Genomic DNA, 21,172 nt, shown 5'->3' on the forward strand with positions numbered 1-21,172 from the left:
TACCAATATTTGTACGATGGAGAGAAAACCACATAAATACACTAAAAATAAAAAAATAAAAAAAGAATACTAGTAGCGATGGAGAGAAAACGCGCTGCCACTAGTTTCATTAGCAGTAGCATGGGGGTGAACAAACGCTACAGCTCTTTGTCCTAGCAGTAGCGCGCGCCGGCACACGTTACTGCTAAGCAATAGCAGTAGCGCCTTATTAGTAGCGCGCCCACCCGTGCTACTAGTGAGCACAAAACCTGCGCTACTGCTAGGGTTTTCCCTAGTAGTGGAAACTTATGCTATAAAAAGTAGTGATGATTATATTTATAAAACTTGTCATGATTATGATTACCCTTTTTCTGAACATTACTTTTTTAATGTGGAAACAATTTATAGTATTCGAGTCTTTTATGATACTCCCACTATTACGAATGAGAAGAATTTTCTATGCTTGTATATCATGAAAAGAATGCTTATGGTGCTGGTTATATTGCTGAATTCATTCATGATGCTACTGAAAATTATTATGAGAGAGGAACATATGCTTATAGGAATTGCAATAATGTCAAGTTTCCTCTCTATGTGTTGAAAATCTTGAAGCTATGCTTGTTTTACCTTCCTATACTAGTTGATTATTGTTAGCATAAGTTGTTTGCTCACAAAATCCCTATGCATAGGAAGTGGGTTAGGCTTAAATGTGCTAGTCATATGCTTCATGATGCTCTCTTTATGTTTCAATTCTTATCTTTTATGTGAGCAACATTGTCATCATCATGTCTAGCTAAAAAGGCATTAAAGAAAAGCGCGTGTTGGGAGACAACCCAATACTTATCCTTACTGTTTTTGCGTGTTCACATGATTATGCTACTTTAGTAATCATGTTTTATAGCTTTTGTTTCAATAAAGTGCCAAGTAAGACCTTTAGGATAGCTTACGGTGATAGTTGTGTTGATCCTGCTGAAAATCAGAAATTTGTTCACCCAGGAAATTAGTTTTGATAATTCACAGAAATGTGCTTCCGATATGATTCTTTTTGCTCTGGATTGGTACAAAAATTACTTAGGACTTCCTAATTTGGTAGGATTTTTGAAGTTCTATAAGTATACGTTTGATACAGATTACTACAGACTGTTTTGTTTTTGATAGATTCTGTTTTCTATGTGTTGTTTGCTTATTTTGATGAATCTATGAGTAGTATCGGAGGGTATGAACCATAGATAAGTTTGAATACAGTAGATATTACACCAATATGAATTTATAATGAGTTCATTACAGTACCTAAGTGGTGGTTTTATTTTTTTATACTAACGGAGCTTACGAGTTTTCTGTTGAGTTTTGTGTTGTGAAGTTTTCAAGTTTTGGGTAAAGATTTGATGGACTATGGAATAAGGAGTGGCAAAAGCCTAAGATTGGGGATGCCCATGACACCCCAAGATATTCAAGAATAGCAAAAATCCTAAGATTGGGGACGCCCCCGGAAGGCATCCCCTCTTTCGTCTTCGTTCATTGGTAACTTTACTTGGAGCTATATTTTTATTCGCCACATGATATGTGCTTTGCTTGGAGCGTCGTGTATAATATTAGTATTTTCTTTTTAGTTTTCCACATTCATCCTTGCTGTACACACCTATTGTGAGAAGCCTACTTTAGTAGAATTTATTAGAACACTCTATGTTGAAGTTAGCAAGTCCCATAGCATGCACGTATGGTTAAAGTTGTGTAACAAATTTGGAACATGAAGTGTCCTTGGATTGTGCATCCTTATGAGTGGCGGTTGGAGACGAGCGATGGTCTTTTTCTACCAATCTATCCCTATAGGAGCATGCGCATAGTGCTTGGTTTTTGATGACTTCTAAATTTTTGCAATGAGTATATGAGTTCTTTTGACTAATGTTGAGTCCATGGATTGTATGCACTTTTACCTTTCCATCATTGCTAGCCTCTTCGGTACTGTGCATTGCCCTTTCTCACCTTGAGAGTTGGTGCAAACTTCGCCGGTGCATCCAAACCCCGTGATATGATACGCTCTATCACACATAAACCTCCTTATATCTTCCTCAAAACAGCCACCATACCTACCTATCATGGCATTTCCATAGCCATTCCGAGATATATTGCCATGCAACTTTCCACCGTCCCGTTTATCATCATGTCACATATTACTTTTGTCATATTGACATTGCATGATCATGTAGTTGACATGGTATTTGTGGCCAACCCACCATGCATAATTTTTCATACATGTCACTCTTGATTCATTGCACCATCCCGGTACACCGTCGGAGGCATTCATATAGAGTCATATCTTGTTCTAGTTTCGAGTTGTAATTCATGTGTTGTAAATCAATAAAAGTGTGATGATCATCATTATTAGAGTATTGTCCCCAAAAAGAAAAAAAGAAAAAGAAGAAAGGCCAAAAGAAAAAAAAGAAAGGCCAAACAAAAGAAAAAAAAAGAAAAAAAGAAAAGAAAAAAAGAGAAAAAAATAAATAAATAGGGGGCAATGTTACTATCTCTTTTTCCACACTTGTGCTTCAAAGTAGCACCCTGTCCTTCATATAGCGAGTCTCATATATTGTGCTTCAAAGTAGCACCATGTTTTTCATATAGAGAGTCTCATATGTTGTCACTTTCATATACTAGTGGGAATTTTTCATTATAGAACTTGGCTTGTATATTCCTAGGATGGGCTTCCTCAAATGCCCTAGGTCTTCGTGAGCAAGCAAGTTGGATGCACACCCACTTAGTTTCTTTTGTTGAGCTTTCATTCATTTCTAGCTCTAGTGCATCCGTTGCATGGCAATCCCTACTCCTCATGTTGACATCAATTGATGGGCATCTTCATAGCCCGTTGATTATCCTCGTCAATGTGAGACTTTCTCCTTTTTTGTCTTCTCCACACAATCCCCATCATCATATTCTATTCCACCCATAGTGCTATATCCATGGCTCACACTCATGTATTGCGTGAAAGTTGAAAAAGTTTGAGATTATTTAAGTACGAAACAATTGCTTGGCTTGTCATCGGGGGTGTGGAATTTGGGAACATTTTTTGTGTGACGAAAATGAAGCATAGCCTAACTATATGATTTTGTAGGGATGAACTTTCTTTAGCCATGTTATTTTGAGAAGACATGATTGCTTTTATTAGTATGCTTGAAGTATTACTATTTCTTATGTCAATATAAACTTTTATTTTGAATCATTTGGATCTGAACATTCATGCCACAATAAAGAAAATTACATTGAGAATTATGCTAGGTAGCATTCCACATCAAAAATTCTGTTTTTATCATTTACCTACTCGAGGACGAGCGGGAATTAAGCTTGGAAATGCTGATACGTCTCCAACGTATCTATAATTTTTGATTGTTCCATGCTATTATATTACCCCTTTTGGATGTTTATGGGCTTTATTTTACACATTTATATCATTTTTGGGACTAACCTATTAACCGGAGGCCCAGCCCATATTGTTGTTTTATTGCCAATTTCAGTGTTTCGAAGAAAAGGAATATCAAATAGAGTCCAAACGGAATGAAACCTTCGGGGGCGTGATTTTTGGAACGAACATGATCCGGGAGACTTGGAGTACAAGCCAGGGAAGCTTCGAGGAGGCCAGGAGATAGGAGGGCGCGCCCACCCCCCTGGGTGCGCCCCCTGTCTCGTGGGCCCCTCGTGGCTCCCCCGACTGACTTCTTTCGCCTATATATTCCCATATACCCTAAAACCATCGAATACGAAGATAGATCGGAAGTTCCGCCGCCGCAAGCCTCTGTAGCCACAAAAAATCTCTCGGGAGTACGTTCCGGCACCCTGCCGGAGGGGGAATCCCTCACCGGTGGCCATTTTCATCATCCCGGCGCTATCCATGACGAGGAGGGAGTAGTTCACCCTCGGGGCTGAGGGTATGTACCAGTAGCTATGTGTTTGATCACTAGTAGAAAACAGGGCTTTCGTTCGGCCTGAAAAGAGCATTAATCCCGGTTGCATTACGAACCAGAACTAATGTGAGCATTAGTCCCGGTTCGAGCGGCTAGGGCGTCATACATGCATTAATCCCGGTTCAAATGGGACCTTTAGTCCCGGTTGGTGCCACGAACCGGGATTAAAGGGTGCGATGCCCATTAGTACCGGTTCGTGGCACCAACCAGTACTAAAGGTTAGACCTTTAGTACCGGTTCGTGCCACCAACCGGTACTAATGGGGTTTGAGGTATTAGTACCGATTCGTGGCACGAACCGGTACTAAAGGTCCCATTTTCAAACTCTACCCCCCCCCTAGTGGATCGCCTTTTCAGTTATGTAAAAAGCAAAAGAAAATGATAAAAACTTCAAAAATTAAAATCCTTCGAGATGTAGTTATGTTACTACATGTACTAGTTAGGAAATTTTAAAAACTTAAATTTGGACATGTTTTGTAAAAAGTGTAGGGAAAATGTAAAACAGCTATAACTTTTGCATACGATGTCAGAAAAAACGTATAATATATCAAAATGTTCAGCACGAAATCCGCATCCGATTTTGACAGCCTATGGCCTGTTTGCAAATTTTTAGAATCCCCAAATTCTAAAAGGAAAAAAAGTTATGCTCCAATTTTAGTTTTTTGGATTTTTTGTTAAATCCGGTCAAACTATGGTCAAACTATTTATTCAAGAAGTATTAGTGTTACTAAATAATTTTTCAAGAATATTAGTGTTACTAAATAATTATTTCAGTTTTTTTGAATTTTGGTCAAATCTGGTCAAACTGTGGTCAAACTATGGTCAAACTACTTATTCAAGAAATATTAGTGTTACTAAATAATTATTTCAGTTTTTCTGAATTTTGGTCAAATTTGGTCAAACTGTGGTCAAAGTGCAGTCAAACTATGGTCAAACTACTTATTCAAGAAATATTAGTGTTACTAAAAAATTATTATTTTTAGAACAAGTTTCAAACTCAAACAGTGAAATGTGTGACTTCATGCTCAAGCTAAATTCCAGAGGGTTAATAGGATTGACATCTTACTATTGTCAGGAAAACAACAAGTGCAGACTTGGAAACGAGGGAGAATAGAACCCGGAAGTTAAGCATGCTCAGGCTGGAGTAGTGAGAGGATGGGTGACCGTTCGAGAAGTTAGATGATTTGGAAAGATGAGGGGTGATTAGAGATTAGAGGTTAAATTGAGCAGTGATGAGGGGTGATTAGAGATCAGAGGTTAAAATAATTAAGAAATTTGAAAACCAAAAAAATTCAAAAAAAATCAAAAAAATTCATAAAATTTCCTTTAGTACCGGTTGGTGTTACCAACCGGGACTAAAGGTGGACCTCCAGGCAGCGGCCACGTGGAGGGCCCTTATGAACCGGGACTAAAGGTGGACCACCAGGCAGCGGCCACGTGGAGGGCCCTTATGAACCGGGATCTTATGGCACGATATTGATGTATCGCGAGCTTTGCTATTATAGTTGGATCTTATGATGTTTCTCCCCCTCTACTCTTTTGTAATGGATTGAGTTTTCCCTTTGAAGTTATCTTTTCGGATTGAGTCTTTAAGGATTCGAGAACACTTGATGTATGTCTTGTCGTGCTTATCTGTGGTGACAATGGGATATCACGTGATCCACTTGATGTATGTTTTGGTGATCAACTTGCGGGTTCCGCCCATGAACCTATGCATAGGGGTTGGCACATGTTTTCATCTTGACGCTCCGGTAGAAACTTTGGGGCACTCTTTGAAGTACTTTGTGTTGGTTGAATAGATGAATCTGAGATTGTGTGATGCATATCGTATAATCATGCACACGGATACTTGAGGTGACAATGGAGTATCTAGGTGACATTAGGGTTTTGGTTGATTTATGTCTTAAGGTGTTATTCTACTATGAACTCTATGATAGATTGAACGGAAAGAATAGCTTCATGTTATTTTACTACGGACTCTTGAATAGATAGAACAGAATGGAGAACTTTGAGGTGGTTTCGTACCCTACCATAATCTCTTCGTTTGTTCTCCGCTATTAGTGGCTTTGGAGTGACTCTTTGTTGTATGTTGAGGGATATTTATATGATCCAATTATGTTATTATTTTTGAGAGAACTTGCACTAGTGAAATTATGAACCCTGTGCCTTGTTTCCTACCATTGCGATACTGTTTACTCTCACTTTTATCATTAGTTACCTTGCTCTTTTTATATTTTCAGATTACAAAAACCTATATCTACCATCCATATTGCACTTGTATCACTATCTCTTCACCGAACTAGTGCACCTACACAATTTACCATTGTATTGGGTGTGTTGGGGACACAAGAGACTCTTTGTTGTTTGGTTGCAGGGTTGCTTGAGAGAGATCATCTTCATCCTACACCTCCCACGGATTGATAAACCTTAGGTCATCCACTTGAGGGAAATTTGCTACTGTCCTACAAACCTGTGCACTTGCAGGCCCAACAACGTCTACAAGAAGAAGGTTGTGTAGTAGATATCATGGGCTAAGGCCACAGCAGGGAGGTCGAATATTGAGTGATGGCAAAATAAGATTAGGCACTTGATGCAGTGCCTAGGGGGCTGGGCTAAAAATGAAAGCAGAATTTATAAGGTGGAAAAAGATAGGCTTATTCACCTGATAAAGGAACATGATCTAAAGGTCGAATCCGTCTTATTAGATGCAGACGAATGAACATCTACAACAAAGGCTGAGCAGCGATTGCGAGAGCTTCTCACAAAGAATAGATGAATGGGCACTTAGAGCCAAAGTGCGGGAAATTTTCCAAGGGAACGACAATACCTAGTTTTTTCATCTGATTGCAAATGGAAAACACAAAAAGGAGAAAAAAATTCATCTTGAGTAGGATGAGGATACAGCTGTAGGACACGAGAACCTAAAATTGTGTATCTCTAATTAATATAAACAATTGTTTGGTGGTCGTGAGGACAATTTTGTGTCTATGGACGAGCACATGGTTGGGGGTATTCCTCAGCTCGAGACAGATGAGAATGAGATTTTATCCGCACCATCCACGGAGAAAGAGGTTTTTGAGGCCATATCAAAGATGAAGAATAATAAGGAAGCAGGCCTGGACGGCTTCCCAGCAGAATTTTATAAGAAGTGCTTGCATATCATTAAGGGCGACCTAGTGTCGATGTTCCATGACTTGTTTAGTGACCATCTACAGCTATTCCACCTAAACTTTGGGATGATAACGTTGTTGCCAAAGAAGGACGAGGCAGTGCACTTTGAGCAGTTCCGACCGATATGTCTACTTAATGTGAGTTCTTTTAATAAAAGTTGGGACTAACCGTCTGACACGGATTATACATAGTGCGCTTCAACCCATTCAGACGACTCTCATGCTGGGCAGAAACACCGTAGAGGGTGTGGTTATCCTACATGAAACACTTCACGAGATCCACTCGAAGAAACTGGACTCGGGGTCTTCAAAGTGGATTTAAAAAAAGCGTATGATAAGGTTAAATGGCCTTTCTCCAGCAGACCTTGTGTATGAAGGGATTCGACGATTCATTTATACAAAAAGGCAGCGTAGGGGTTAAAATGAATGATGATAAAGATCACTATTTCCAAACACACAAGGGTCTCAGACAGGGGGACCCGATGTCTCCTATCTTGTTCAACATTATAGCGGATATGTTGGCAATTCTCATAGGAAGAGCTAAAGAGGACGGTCAAGTAGGAGGGCTAGTACCACATCTTGTTGATGGTGGGGGTGTCCATACTACAATACGTTGATGAAACCATAATTTTCATGGAACATGATTTGGCAAAGGCCAGAAATATGAAGCTTGTGCTATGCATTTTCGAACAATGTCGGGATTGAGGATTAACTTTAACAAAAGTGAACCGTTCTAGTTTGGGAGAGCCAAACATGAACAAGATGCTTATAAATAATTGTTTGGATGTGAACTGGGTACCCTACCGTTTTGCTATCTGGGCGTACCAATTCACCATCACAAGCTATCTAACAAGGAGTGGAAATGTATTGCAGATCAATTTGAACAAAAAAACTAAGCTGCTGGAAGGGTAAACTTATGTCATACGGAGGTCAGCTGATACTCATAAACTCACTGCTCATGAGTATGTTAATGTTCCTTTTGTCTTTCTTTGAAGTACCTTTAGAGGTACGGAAAAGGTTAGACTTCTATCAATCATGATTATTTTTGCGGAGTGATGAGATAAAGAGAAACTACAAACTTACTAAGTGGGATATCATTTGTAGGCCGAAGGACCAGGGTGGTTTTGAGATTGAGGATTTAGAGGTAAAAAATTTAGGCTTTCTTAGTAAGTGGTTGTATAGGCTTTCTGTTGAGAACGAAGGCATGTGGGTACAAATTTTACGTAATAAGTACCTGCAATCTAAGACCTTGGCCTAGGTTACCGTTAGACCCAATGATTCACCTTTTTGGAAGGGGTTAATGAGAACCAAAGCAGCTTTCTTCAATAGAACAAAATTCATCATTTGAAACGGTAATTGGACTAGATTCTGGGAGGATACATGGTTAGGGGAGACACCTTTAGCCACACAATATCCGTCTCTATAATATTGCACAGCGTAAGGAGGCTTATGTCGCTACAATATTACAGTCTAACCCTCCAAATATTCAATCCTGGAGATCTTTGGTTGGAGACCGATGGGAAGCATGGCTACATCTGGTGAGAAGGTCGATGGACGTTCAACTCTTTGATGAGCCTGATAGCATTCACTCAAGATTAACTATGAACAGTATCTTCTGAGTGAAATCTATGTATATGGAAGTTATTGACTCTGGTCCGATTCCTAAATCTATACATATTTGAAAGATCAAAGTGTCGTTAAGAATCAAATTCTTCATGTGATTTGTTCACAAGGAGGTGGCTCTGACTAAAAAGAACTTGGCAAAACGTAATTGGAAAGGTAGTCAAAGATGTAGTTTTTGTGAGCAAGATGAAAACATTAAGCACGTCTTTCTTGATTGTCCGCTGGCCAAACTACTATGGCGTTTAGTCCATATAGCCTTTAATATTACCCCTCGAAACAACATTCACATGTTATTTTGGGACGTCCCTAAATGGAGTAGAGACAAATATTGCGAGACATATTTGGATATGAGTATGCGCATTACTTTAAGCTATATGGAACTGCAGAAACGATATGGTTTTTAACAAACAGACTCATATGTATTTTTTGCAGGTTATCTACAGGGCCACTGCTCGGATTCGTACTGGTCAATATTCACTCCTGCGGAATCCAGGGAGCCTTTCGTTACTGGTCTACCCGACGGAAGATGCTAGCTCGGGATATCTAACTACAACCAGTTTGGATAGCGAGTGAGTAATAGGATAAGGGTAGTCATCTCGTCCTATTTTTGTTGGTTGTGGCAATTTTTACCTTTTTGCTTAGATATCCCGAGTACATGCACGGATCACAAGCTTTCATATACAGTAAGGCGGGTCCTAATCAGAGATAAGTCTAGCGAGCGGTCGGTTGCTCGCTTAGCCTACGCGAGCGGCCGGCCTAAACTGAAAAGTTTGTGTCCCCTTCTTAATTAATCATTTTTAAATGTCTGTACAGCCATTCCTTCGGTGCATGCGTTTTATTATTTGATGCATTTAATTCGTGGTTTCAAAAACTAAAAAAGCATAACTTTCAAACTGTCCATCCAAATTCAGATCCGTTTTCACCGCTGGAATCCTCGCGACGTGCTCTTCGAAACTAGATCCCGCATGTGGATGTTTCGATGAACCAATCTTCCTGCCAATTAAACATCAATGTGTGTGCAACAAGACTAGATTGTCGCGCCAACTGAGCGTATGTGTGTGTGCCAAAAAAGTCCTGCCAACTAAACATCAATGTATGTGCAACTAGACTAGATTGCTGCGCCAACTGAGCATATGTGTGTGCAACTAGTGTCCTGCCAACTAAACATCAATGTGTGTGCAACTAGACTAAATTACGAGCCAACTGAGCATATGTGTGTGCAACTAGTCTTCCTGCCAAGTAAACATCAATGTGTGTGCAACTAGACTACATTACAAGCAAACTACACATCAATGTGTGTGCAACTAGACTAAATTACAAGCCAACTGAGCATATGTGTGTGCAACTAGTCTTCCTGCCAAATAAACATCAATGTGTGTGCAACTAGACTACATTGCAAACAAACTAAACATCAATGTGTGTGCAACTAGACTATATTACAAGCCAACTAAACATCAATGTGTGTGCAACTAGACTACATTACAAGCCAACCAAACATCAATGTGTGTGCAACTACACTACATTACAAGAGGAGGTTGCACATCGACTTTCGTCGAGGCAATAGACTAGTTGCACATCAAAGTTGTCGTGGTTGCTAGGTTGCAACCTCATACGAAGCTGCAGCTCCAAACATTAGTTTTGGAAAAAAGTTACACGATGTAGTAATAAAGTTGCACAATACAGTAATAGAGTTGCACTATATAGCTTCAAAGTTGGCATCAAAAAAAATTCGTCAAAATAAACCCATGCGGGATCTAGTTTCAAAAATCTCGTCGCGAGGATTACAATGATGAAAACGGATTTGAATTCCGGCATGCGGTTTGAAAGATATACCTTTTTGAATTTTTGAAAACCCGAAATAAATGCAGATGGATATGTCTTTCTCAAACTAAAGGAGCAGTGTGAACACATTTAATGATACGTCTACATGCACTTGCAGACAAATAAATTAACACATGCATGCGCTGTGAGAGCGAGGCCGCTCGTTTTGTCTAAAAAATGCGCGTGCGCTTTGAAGAATATGGGCCTAATCAAACTCTACTCCTTCATATGTCCAGGTTAACGAAACTACTATACAGACGACAGTCACTGCACGACACGGGAACGACAACCAAATCCAGCCGTCTGCTTCACTTCAGTGCCAGGTTAATATGGAAAAGTAGTGGTAGCTCTCGAATGTCGACAGAGCACCGTTGCACTCCACCGACGGTCCTCGCCGATTGCAGCATCGATGCCAATTATAGTAAAGTTAAGTGCCTACGTACTGGTTATGACGCCACGCCTTTGTTTATGCTGGGTAACGATCGGTGTCAGATGCTTACGAATCGGAAGGCTGAGGAGCGTAGACCACAACAATGATGATGCACGTGATGTGCGATTGCACGCGTTTTCCCTCTTCCCTTCTTACTTTAGACAAATCTGGAGACTTGCTTGTTAAGCTTTCACAGTCAACCTATCAAAACACAAAAGAAGTTCCCGGTGGAAGCCCTCTCCCGGATCAAGACAAGGAAGGAGAAACCAAGTTATCTGACTGTCACTATCAGCGGGGGAGTGAATGTGATCTGCACGTACAATTAATCTCTCGAACCAAATTAAGCAATGCATACCCAATTTCTTGATGCCTGCCAACTGCGTACTTGTGCAATTACAGAATAGATGATGGTGAGCTAAACGCGGGGGCGGGGCCAATATGTGGAGGCCTAAAATTTGTTGTTCTTTTTTTTAGAGGAAAATTTTGTTGTTCTTGTAAAGATTCTGAACTTTGTAATAAACATAGTTGTGTGCTTGAACCGAAAATTCTACACTTACGGACTGCACCCTACGGGCTGCACTTACAGGTAGACGTGTCCTCCAGTGAATTTCAACTGTGGGGCCTGGTGCTGCCCAGTCAGTTATTGTAACGTCATCCCGTAACTTGCAATCCCGTGAGGTTTGCCTGTAAGGGCCCGTTCGGAAGCTCGCTGGCTTCCCAAACGAGTCAGCTTCTCATGGAGCCAGCGCTACCTAGCTTCTCGTGGGAGCAAGCGAGCATTCAGCAGCGGAAAACAGTTTAGGGCGCACTGTAGCAAGGGAAAACGGTTAGTGGCGCACTGTAGCGAGAGAAAAACGCTTCCAGGAGGCACTTTGGGAGGGCATTCACACATAATATCGAGCAACTCCAGCTTCTCGTTTTCAGGAAGCTAGGCGGTCGCTGCTTCTCAGGTTTGCACATCGGGCTGCTCGATCTCCAAGAGTGAGCTTCTTGAATCCCGCGCCTTCAGCCAGCTCCTCGCCCACTTCCGGAGAAGCGCAGAGCCGGAGCACTTCCGAACGGGCCCTAAGTGTAGCAAATAGCTCGTGCTTGAACCGGTGAAGAGCACTAGTAGAAAAAGGGTCAAACGTGAAGCACATTAGTGCCGGTTTGTATTTGAGCCGGCACAAATATATACATTAGTGCCGATTCCAACGGCTAGCCGGGCTGCTCTCATTAGTACCGGTTCGTGGCTAACCTTTAGCACCGGTTCATGCCACGAACCGGTACTAATGAGAGTGGTGGCAGGATGTTGTCAGTCTGGGCCCCCTCCAGCACCTTTAGTACCGGTTCTTGGCACGAACCGGTACTAAAGGTCGTCCTACATAAACCCTTCGTCCACCCGAGCTCGCTCTGTTCTTCCCCTTTCCCCTCTCCTCTCTGTTCTTCCCCTCTTCCTCTCGAGCTCATCACACATTTTGCCCAAAATTTGTCAAGATTTGAAGGCCCCCATCCATTCAAATGATCACAAAGGTTAGCAACTTTGTCCTTTCATCTCTCATTGCTATATTAGCTCTTGCAATGCTTTATATAGTTATTAATTTGTGAGTTTAGTAATTTGGGAGGAAATATATATATGTGCTAGTATTTGATTTATATGCAATTTGAGGTTAAAATAACACTTAGTTTGCATATGTAGGTGTGGTTTACTTAGTGCCTTCTAAATCTCCGTCGTAACCACCGTCGATCGCCCGCACCGTCCCGTCGCCGGCACCACCTTGTGGTGAGCCTCTTGTTCATGAAATTTTATATAAAAAATTGATGTTTGTGTGATTTGGATATATAGTTACTCGTATAATAATTATCTTACCCGTACGTTGTTTGTTATACATAGTGCCATGGTTTTGATATCCGTCCCCGTCGGCCCTCGTCCTTGTTATGATTCGGATGTGGTATATTCTCTTTTAAAATTATTTGTTGCATTTCGTGTTTATGACAAATTATGCCCATCAAGTTGACATAGATATTTTTATCTAGGAGGTATGTGAACCGGAAATTCCAACGACCCTATTGTCGAGAGGTTAAATTTAGTTGAAAGAGAAAACGAGTACTTGAAAGAAAAATTGAAAAGAATTGAAGGGGAGAAGATGGAATTGGAGTTGCATGTTGCCGATGTCGTCGATGATCACAAGATCAAGAAGGAGAAAATGCGCTTGAAGATTAGAAAGATTAGAAAATATGCCATCGATAGTGAGGCTTGGTATCATTATGCTGTTGGATCAATTGTTACCTTAGTTGCGATCTTGATCGCATTTATTGTTGCATTTAAATGCTTTAGCTAGAGAGTTATTTGTTTGTTACATTTAAGTGTTGTATGAACTTTATGTATGAACTTGTATTAATTTGGTCTATTTGGTGTTGTGTAATGAAGATGAGCCGGAAATGGATGTACGATGACCGATGCTCTCCCCAGTTCGTTGAGGGTGTGCATACTTTTCTGCTTGCGGATGAGGCATACAAGCGGGCGGATGGTTTTATGCCTTGTCCATGTGCTGGCTGTAAGAATGGTCGCAATTACTCTACGTCAAGAACCATTCACGTCCACCTGTTTGAGTCCGGTTTCATGCCCCACTATAATGTTTGGGACCAAGCACGGAGAAAGAGGGGTTATGATGGAAGACAATGAAGAAGAAGAGGACGACGACAGCTATCCTGGCCATGGGTTCCCTGAATACGATGATACAACAATGGGGGAAGAAGCTGAGCCGGTAATGCGGGAAGAAGCTGAGCCGGCAATGCGGGAAGAAGCTGAAGAAGAGGCATCAGATGAGCCCGTTGATGATCTAGGTCGGGCCATTGCCGATGCAAAGAGAAACTGCGCAAGTGATTTGGAGAAGAAGAAGTTTCAGCGCATGTTAGAGGATCACAAAAAATTGTTGTACCCGAATTGCGTAGGTGACAAGAAAAAGCTGGGCACCACACTAGAATTGCTGCAATGGAAGGCAGAGAATGGTGTATCTGACAAGGGATTTGGAAAGTTGCTGGTAATGATAAAGGATATGCTTTGTTCAAAAACCAGGAATACTCGGTGGCGGGCACGGATACCCATCTCTCAGTAGCAGGATTGCACACCACGTACTCCAATGTCCCAGGGTCATCTCACGCCTTGGGGGCAGTCCGGCGTCGGCAGAGGAGGAGGCCGCTACAGCAATCCAAGATGTCGAGCTCCTCGCATTCAGGTAGGAACGAGAGTGAAGCGTCAAGAGGGCACCAGTTACCCGAGACGCTTTGGTAAACATGAGGAAACCGTGGATTGTGGCCTATGCGGCAGGTTTTGTAGAAGAAACCGGCGAGGGTCGACCCGGGAAGCTTCTCGCGGTGGTCGGGGTGGGAGATGAGGTCCCGCCAGCGCGTGGAGACGCACTTGCAGCAGCAGGTGGACTTGTAGGGCACGCGCGAGATGATCTCGACCAGGAGGTCGTCGGGGAGCTTGATCATCGGATCGCTCGTGAGGGCCGCCTCCATGGATCCCGTCGCCATCTCTGGGGACGCAACGAGCGTCTAATCTGCAGATCAGGGCGAAGGTTAGAACTATACTACGTCCTAGCTGTGAGGGGAGAGTGAGGGAAAAGACGACCTACCAGATGCGTGGCGCGCGGACTGCTTAGGGATAAGCGGCGAGAGCGCCGATGCTGGGTGCTCCCATCCGCGCCGGCGAGTGGGTCGCTGCGAGCCGGTGAGGGGTTTTGGGTTTGGTGCGGGGCGAAGAGATGGATGGATGATGGATGCTGCGGAAGTTCGTTTTTTTACAGTTATCTTGGCTTATTAATTGCTGTATCTCTACTCCTAATGACACAGTTTATATGTAGTTGGTTCCTCCTCCCATCCCACCTCTCAATCGATAAGCCTCGTTACCCCCTCCACCGATTTTCTTTTGAACCGAATCCCATCGATCTTTTCTTGTTTTTTCTCCATCTTCTATCCCATGTCCCAGCCCTCCTGAGTACGCTCACCCTGATTGATCTCACCAAAAGGCAAGGTATCCTTTTCCTTCCCACAAATCTCAATAGAATCAAACCTTTCCAAAATCACAACAAAATCAAAGCTTTTGATGACACGGATTCCCTCCAGTTCCTTCCCCAGCATATCTCAAACGAATCAAATTATCTCAATCAATAGAGTAAATCAGGAGTACATCACGTACGTATTCCTAGAAAAAAATTCGGGACGTGATTCCCCTCAATATTCCTGTATATACTCCTTCCAGATCGCTTATGATAGTCTTGGAACATGAAGGGCACCAGCTTGTGAGCCAAAATCTTTTCGATCTGATGCTGCTACTGGATATAATCTATGTTGTCTACGTATTTCTCCAGCATGGGCCGTGCTGCTACTGATGTACTCCCAATGACACAGTTCGTACGTCATCGGTTCGTTACGCTCACTTTTATCATTAGTTACCTTGCTGTTTTTATATTTTCAGATTACAAAACCTATATCTACCATCCATATTGCACTTGTATCACTATCTCTTCACCGAACTAGTGCACCTATACAATTTACCATTGTATTGGGTGTGTTGGGGACACAAGAGACTCTTTGTTGTTTGGTTGCAGGGTTGCTTGAGAGAGATCATCTTCATCCTAACCTCCCACGGATTGATAAACCTTAGGTCATCCACTTGAGGGAAATTTGCTACTGTCCTACAAAACCTGTTGCACTTGCAGGCCCAACAACGTCTACAAGAAGAAGTTGTGTAGTAGATATCATGGGCTAAGGCCACAACAGGGAGGTCGAATATTGAGTGATGGCAAAATAAGATTAGGCACTTGATGCAGTGCCTAGGGGGCTGGGCTAAAAATGAAAGCAGAATTTATAAGGTGGAAAAAGATAGGCTTATTCACCTGATAAAGGAACATGATCTAAGGTCGAATCCGTCTTATTAGATGCAGACGGAATGAACATCTTAAAACGAAGGCTGAGCAGCGATTGCGAGAGCTTCTCACAAAGAATAGATGAAATGGGCACTTAGAGCCAAAGTGCGGGAAATTGTCCAAGGGAACGACAATACCTAGTTTTTTCATCTGATTGCAAATGGAAAACACAAAAAGGAGAAAAAAAATTCATCTTGAGTAGGATGAGGATACAGCTGTAGGACACGAGAACCTAAAATTGTGTATCTCTAATTAATATAAACAATTGTTTGGTGGTCCTGAGGACAATTTTGTGTCTATGGACGAGCACATGGTTGGGGGTATTCCTCGGCTCGAGACAGATGAGAATGAGATTTTATCCGCACCATCCACGGAGAAAGAGGTTTTTGAGGCCATATCAAAGATGAAGAATAATAAGGCAGCAAGCCTGGACGGCTTCCCAGCAGAATTTTTATAAGAAGTGCTTGCATATCATTAAGGGCGACCTAGTGTCGATGTTCCATAACTTGTTTAGTGACCATCTACAGCTATTCCACCTAAACTTTGGGATGATAACGTTGTTGCCAAAGAAGGACGAGGCAGTGCACTTTGAGCAGTTCCGACCGATATGTCTACTTAATGTGAGTTTTTTAATAAAAGTTGGGACTAACCGTCTGACACGGATTATACATAGTGCGCTTCAACCCATTCAGACGACTCTCATGCTGGGCAGAAACACCGTAGAGGGTGTGGTTATCCTACATGAAACACTTCACGAGATCCACTCGAAGAAACTGGACTCGGGGTCTTCAAAGTGGATTTAAAAAAAGCGTATGATAAGGTTAATGGCCTTTCTCCAGCAGACCTTGTGTATGAAGGGATTCGACGATTCTTATACAAAAAGGCAGCGTAGGGGTTAAAATGAATGATGATAAAGATCACTATTTCCAAACACACAAGGGTCTCAGACAGGGGGACCCGATGTCTCCTATCTTGTTCAACATTATAGCGGATATGTTGGCAATTCTCATAGGAAGAGCTAAAGCGGACGGTCAAGTAGGAGGGCTAGTACCACATCTTGTAGATGGTGGGGGTGTCCATACTACAATACGTTGATGAAACCATAATTTTCATGGAACATGATTTGGCAAAGGCCAGAAATATGAAGCTTGTGCTATGCATTTTTGAACAATGTCGGGATTGAGGATTAACTTTAACAAAAGTGAACCGTTCTATTTTGGGAGAGCCAAACATGAACAAGATGCTTATAAATAATTGTTTGGATGTGAACTGGTACCCTACCGTTTTGCTATCTGGGCGTACCAATTCATCATCACAAGCTATCTAACAAGGAGTGGAAATGTATTGCAGATCAATTTGAACAAAAAAACTAAGCTGCTAGAAGGGTAAACTTATGTCATACGGAGGTCAGCTGATACTCATAAACTCACTGCTCATGAGTATGTTAATGTTCCTTTTGTCTTTCTTTGAAGTACCTTTAGAGGTACGGAAAAGGTTAGACTTCTATCGATCATGATTATTTTTGCGGAGTGATGAGATAAACAGAAACTACAAACTTACTAAGTGGGATATCATTTGTAGGCCGAAGGACCAGGGTGGTTTTGAGATTGAGGATTTAGAGGTAAAAATTTAGGCTTTCTTAGTAAGTGGTTGTATAGGCTTTCTGTTGAGAACGAAGGCATGTGGGTACAAATTTTACGTAATAAGTACCTGCAATCTAAGACCTTGGCCTAGGTTACCGTTAGACCCAATGATTCACCTTTTTGGAAGGGGTTAATGAGAACCAAGCAGCTTTCTTCAATAGAACAAAATTCATCATTTGAAACGGTAATTGGACTAGATTCTGGGAGGATACATGGTTAGGGGAGACACCTTAGCCACACAATATCCGTCTCTATAATATTGCACAGCGTAAGGAGGCTTATGTCGCTACAATATTACAGTCTAACCCTCCAAATATTCAATCCTGGAGATCTTTGGTTGGAGACCGATGGGAAGCATGGCTACATCTGGTGAGAAGGTCGATGGACGTTCAACTCTTTGATGAGCCTGATAGCATTCACTCGAGATTAACTATGAACAGTATCTTCTCAGTGAAATATATGTATATGGAAGTTATTGACTCTGGTCCGATTCCTAAATCTATACATATTTGAAAGATCAAAGTTTCGTTAAGAATCAAATTCTTCATGTGATTTGTTCACAAGGAGGTGGCTCTGACTAAAAAGAACTTGGCAAAACGTAATTGGAAAGGTAGTCAAAGATGTAGTTTTTGTGAGCAAGATGAAAACATTAAGCACGTCTTTCTTGATTGTCCGCTGGCCAAACTACTATGGCGTTTAGTCCATATAGCCTTTAATATTACCCCTCGAAACAACATTCACACGTTATTTTGGGACGTCCCTAAATGGAGTAGAGACAAATATTGCGAGACATATTTGGATATGAGTATGCGCATTACTTTAAGCTATATGGAACTGCAGAAACGATATGGTTTTTAACAAACAGACTCATATTTATTTTTTGCAGGTTATCTACAGGGCCACTGCTCGGATTCGTACTGGTCAATATTCACTCCTGCGGAATCCAGGGAGCCTTTCGTTACTGGTCTACCCGACGGAAGATGCTAGCTCGGGATATCTAACTACAACCGGTTTGGATAGCGAGTGAGTAATAGGCTAAGGGTAGTCATCTCGTCCTATTTTTGTTGGTTGTGGCAATTTTTACCTTTTTGCTTACATTTTCAGCTCTGAGTGAGCTTTTTCTGGACCACACACTTTCCGATTACTTTGCTTAATAAATGGGCTGCATGCATCACTCTAATGCATGCAGAAGCCGGAGTAATCCTTCTTTTCTAAGAAAGCAACACCATCCATGGCCCTCAACAACACACGAATCACGCTCGTCAGTCTGATACGCTAGAGATAGACTAATTTGCACAAGCTGGACTCCAACGATGGTTAGTCTGCCGGATTCAATTGCGTGTGCAGTGACGGCATTGCTCCAGCAGAGTACATGCACGAATCACAAGCTTTCATATACAGTAAGGCGGGTCCTAATCAGAGATAAGTCTAGCGAGCGGTCGGTTGCTCGCTTAGCCTACACGAGCGGCCGGCCTAAACTGAAAAGTTTGTGTCCCCTTCTTAATTAATCATTTTTAAATGTCTGTACAGCCATTCCTTCGGTGCATGCGTTTTATTATTTGATGTATTTAATTCGTGTTTCAAAAACTAAAAAAGCATAACTTTCAAACTGTCCATCCAAATTCAGATCCGTTTTCACCGCTGGAATCCTCGCGACGTGCTCTTAAACTAGATCCCGCATGTGGATGTTTCGACGAACCAATCTTCCTGCCAATTAAACATCAATGTGTGTGCAACAAGACTAGATTGTCGCGCCAACTGAGCGTATGTGTGTGTGCCAAAAAAGTCCTGCCAACTAAACATCAATGTATGTGCAACTAGACTAGATTGCTGCGCCAACTGAGCATATGTGTGTGCAACTAGTGTCCTGCCAACTAAACATCAATGTGTGTGCAACTAGACTAAATTACAAGCCAACTGAGCATATGTGTGTGCAACTAGTCTTCCTGCCAAGTAAACATCAATGTGTGTGCAACTAGACTACATTACAAGCAAACTACACATCAATGTGTGTGCAACTAGACTAAATTACAAGCCAACTGAGCATATGTGTGTGCAACTAGTCTTCCTGCCAAATAAACATCAATGTGTGTGCAACTAGACTACATTGCAAACAACTAAACATCAATGTGTGTGCAACTAGACTATATTACAAGCCAACTAAACATCAATGTGTGTGCAACTAGACTACATTACAAGCCAACCAAACATCAATGTGTGTGCAACTACACTACATTACAAGAGGAGGTTGCACATCGACTTTCGTCGAGGCAATAGACTAGTTGCACATCAAAGTTGTCGTGGTTGCTAGGTTGCAACCTCATACGAAGCTGCAGCTCCAAACATTAGTTTTGGAAAAAGTTACACGATGTAGTAATAAAGTTGCACCAATACAGTAATAGAGTTGCACTATATAGCTTCAAAGTTGGCATCAAAAAAAATTCGTCAAAATAAACCCATGCGGGATCTAGTTTCAAAATCTCGTCGCGAGGATTACAATGATGAAAACGGATTTGAATTCCCGGCACGCGGTTTGAAAGATATAACCTTTTGAATTTTTGAAAACCCGAAATAAATGCAGATGGATATGTCTTTCTCAAACTAAAGGAGCAGTGTGAACACATTTAATGATACGTCTACATGCACTTGCCAGACAAATAAATTAACCACATGCATGCGTTGTGAGAGCGAGGCCGCTCGTTTTGTCTAAAAAAATGCGCGTGCGCCTTTGAAGAATATGGGCCTAATCAAACTCAGCTCCTTCATATGTCCAGGTTAATGAAACTACTATACAGACGACAGTCACTGCACGACACGGGAACGACAACCAAATCCAGCCGTCTGCTTCACTTCAGTGCCAGGTTAATATGGCAAAGTAGTGGTAGCTCTCGAATGTCGACAGAGCACCGTTGCACTCCACCGACGGTCCTCGCCGATTGCAGCATCGATGCCAATTCTAGTAAAGTTAAGTGCCTACGTACCGACTATGACGCCACGCTTTGTTATGCTGGGTAACGATCGTGTCAGATGCTTACGAATCAGAAGGCTGAGGAGCGTAGACCACAACAATGATGAATGCACGTGATGTGCGATTGCACGCGTTTTCCCTCTTCCCTTCTTACTTCAGACAAATCTGGAGACTTGCTTGTTAAGCTTTCACAGTCAACCTATCAAAACACAAAAGAAGTTCCCAGTGGAAGCCCTCTCCCGGATCAAGACAAGGAAGGAGAAACCAAGTTATCTGACTGTCACTATCAGCGGGGGAGTGAATGTGATCTGCACGTACAATTAATCTCTCGAACCAAATTAAGCAATGCATACCCAATTTCTTGATGCCTGCCAACTGCGTACTTGTGCAATTACAGAATAGATGATGGTGAGCTAAACGCGGGGGCGGGGCCAATATGTGGAGGCCTAAAATTTGTTGTTCTTTTTTTTAGAGGAAAATTTTGTTGTTCTTGTAAAGATTCTGAACTTTGTAATAAACATAGTTGTGTGCTTGAACCGAAAATTCTACACTTACGGACTGCACCCTACGGGCTGCACTTACAGGTAGACGTGTCCTCCAGTGAATTTCAACTGTGGGGCCTGGTGCTGCCCAGTCAGTTATTGTAACGTCATCCCGTAACTTGCAATCC

This window comes from Triticum aestivum, chromosome 3B (assembly GCF_018294505.1).
Source record: "Triticum aestivum cultivar Chinese Spring chromosome 3B, IWGSC CS RefSeq v2.1, whole genome shotgun sequence".
Classification (NCBI taxonomy): Eukaryota; Viridiplantae; Streptophyta; class Magnoliopsida; order Poales; family Poaceae; genus Triticum; species Triticum aestivum.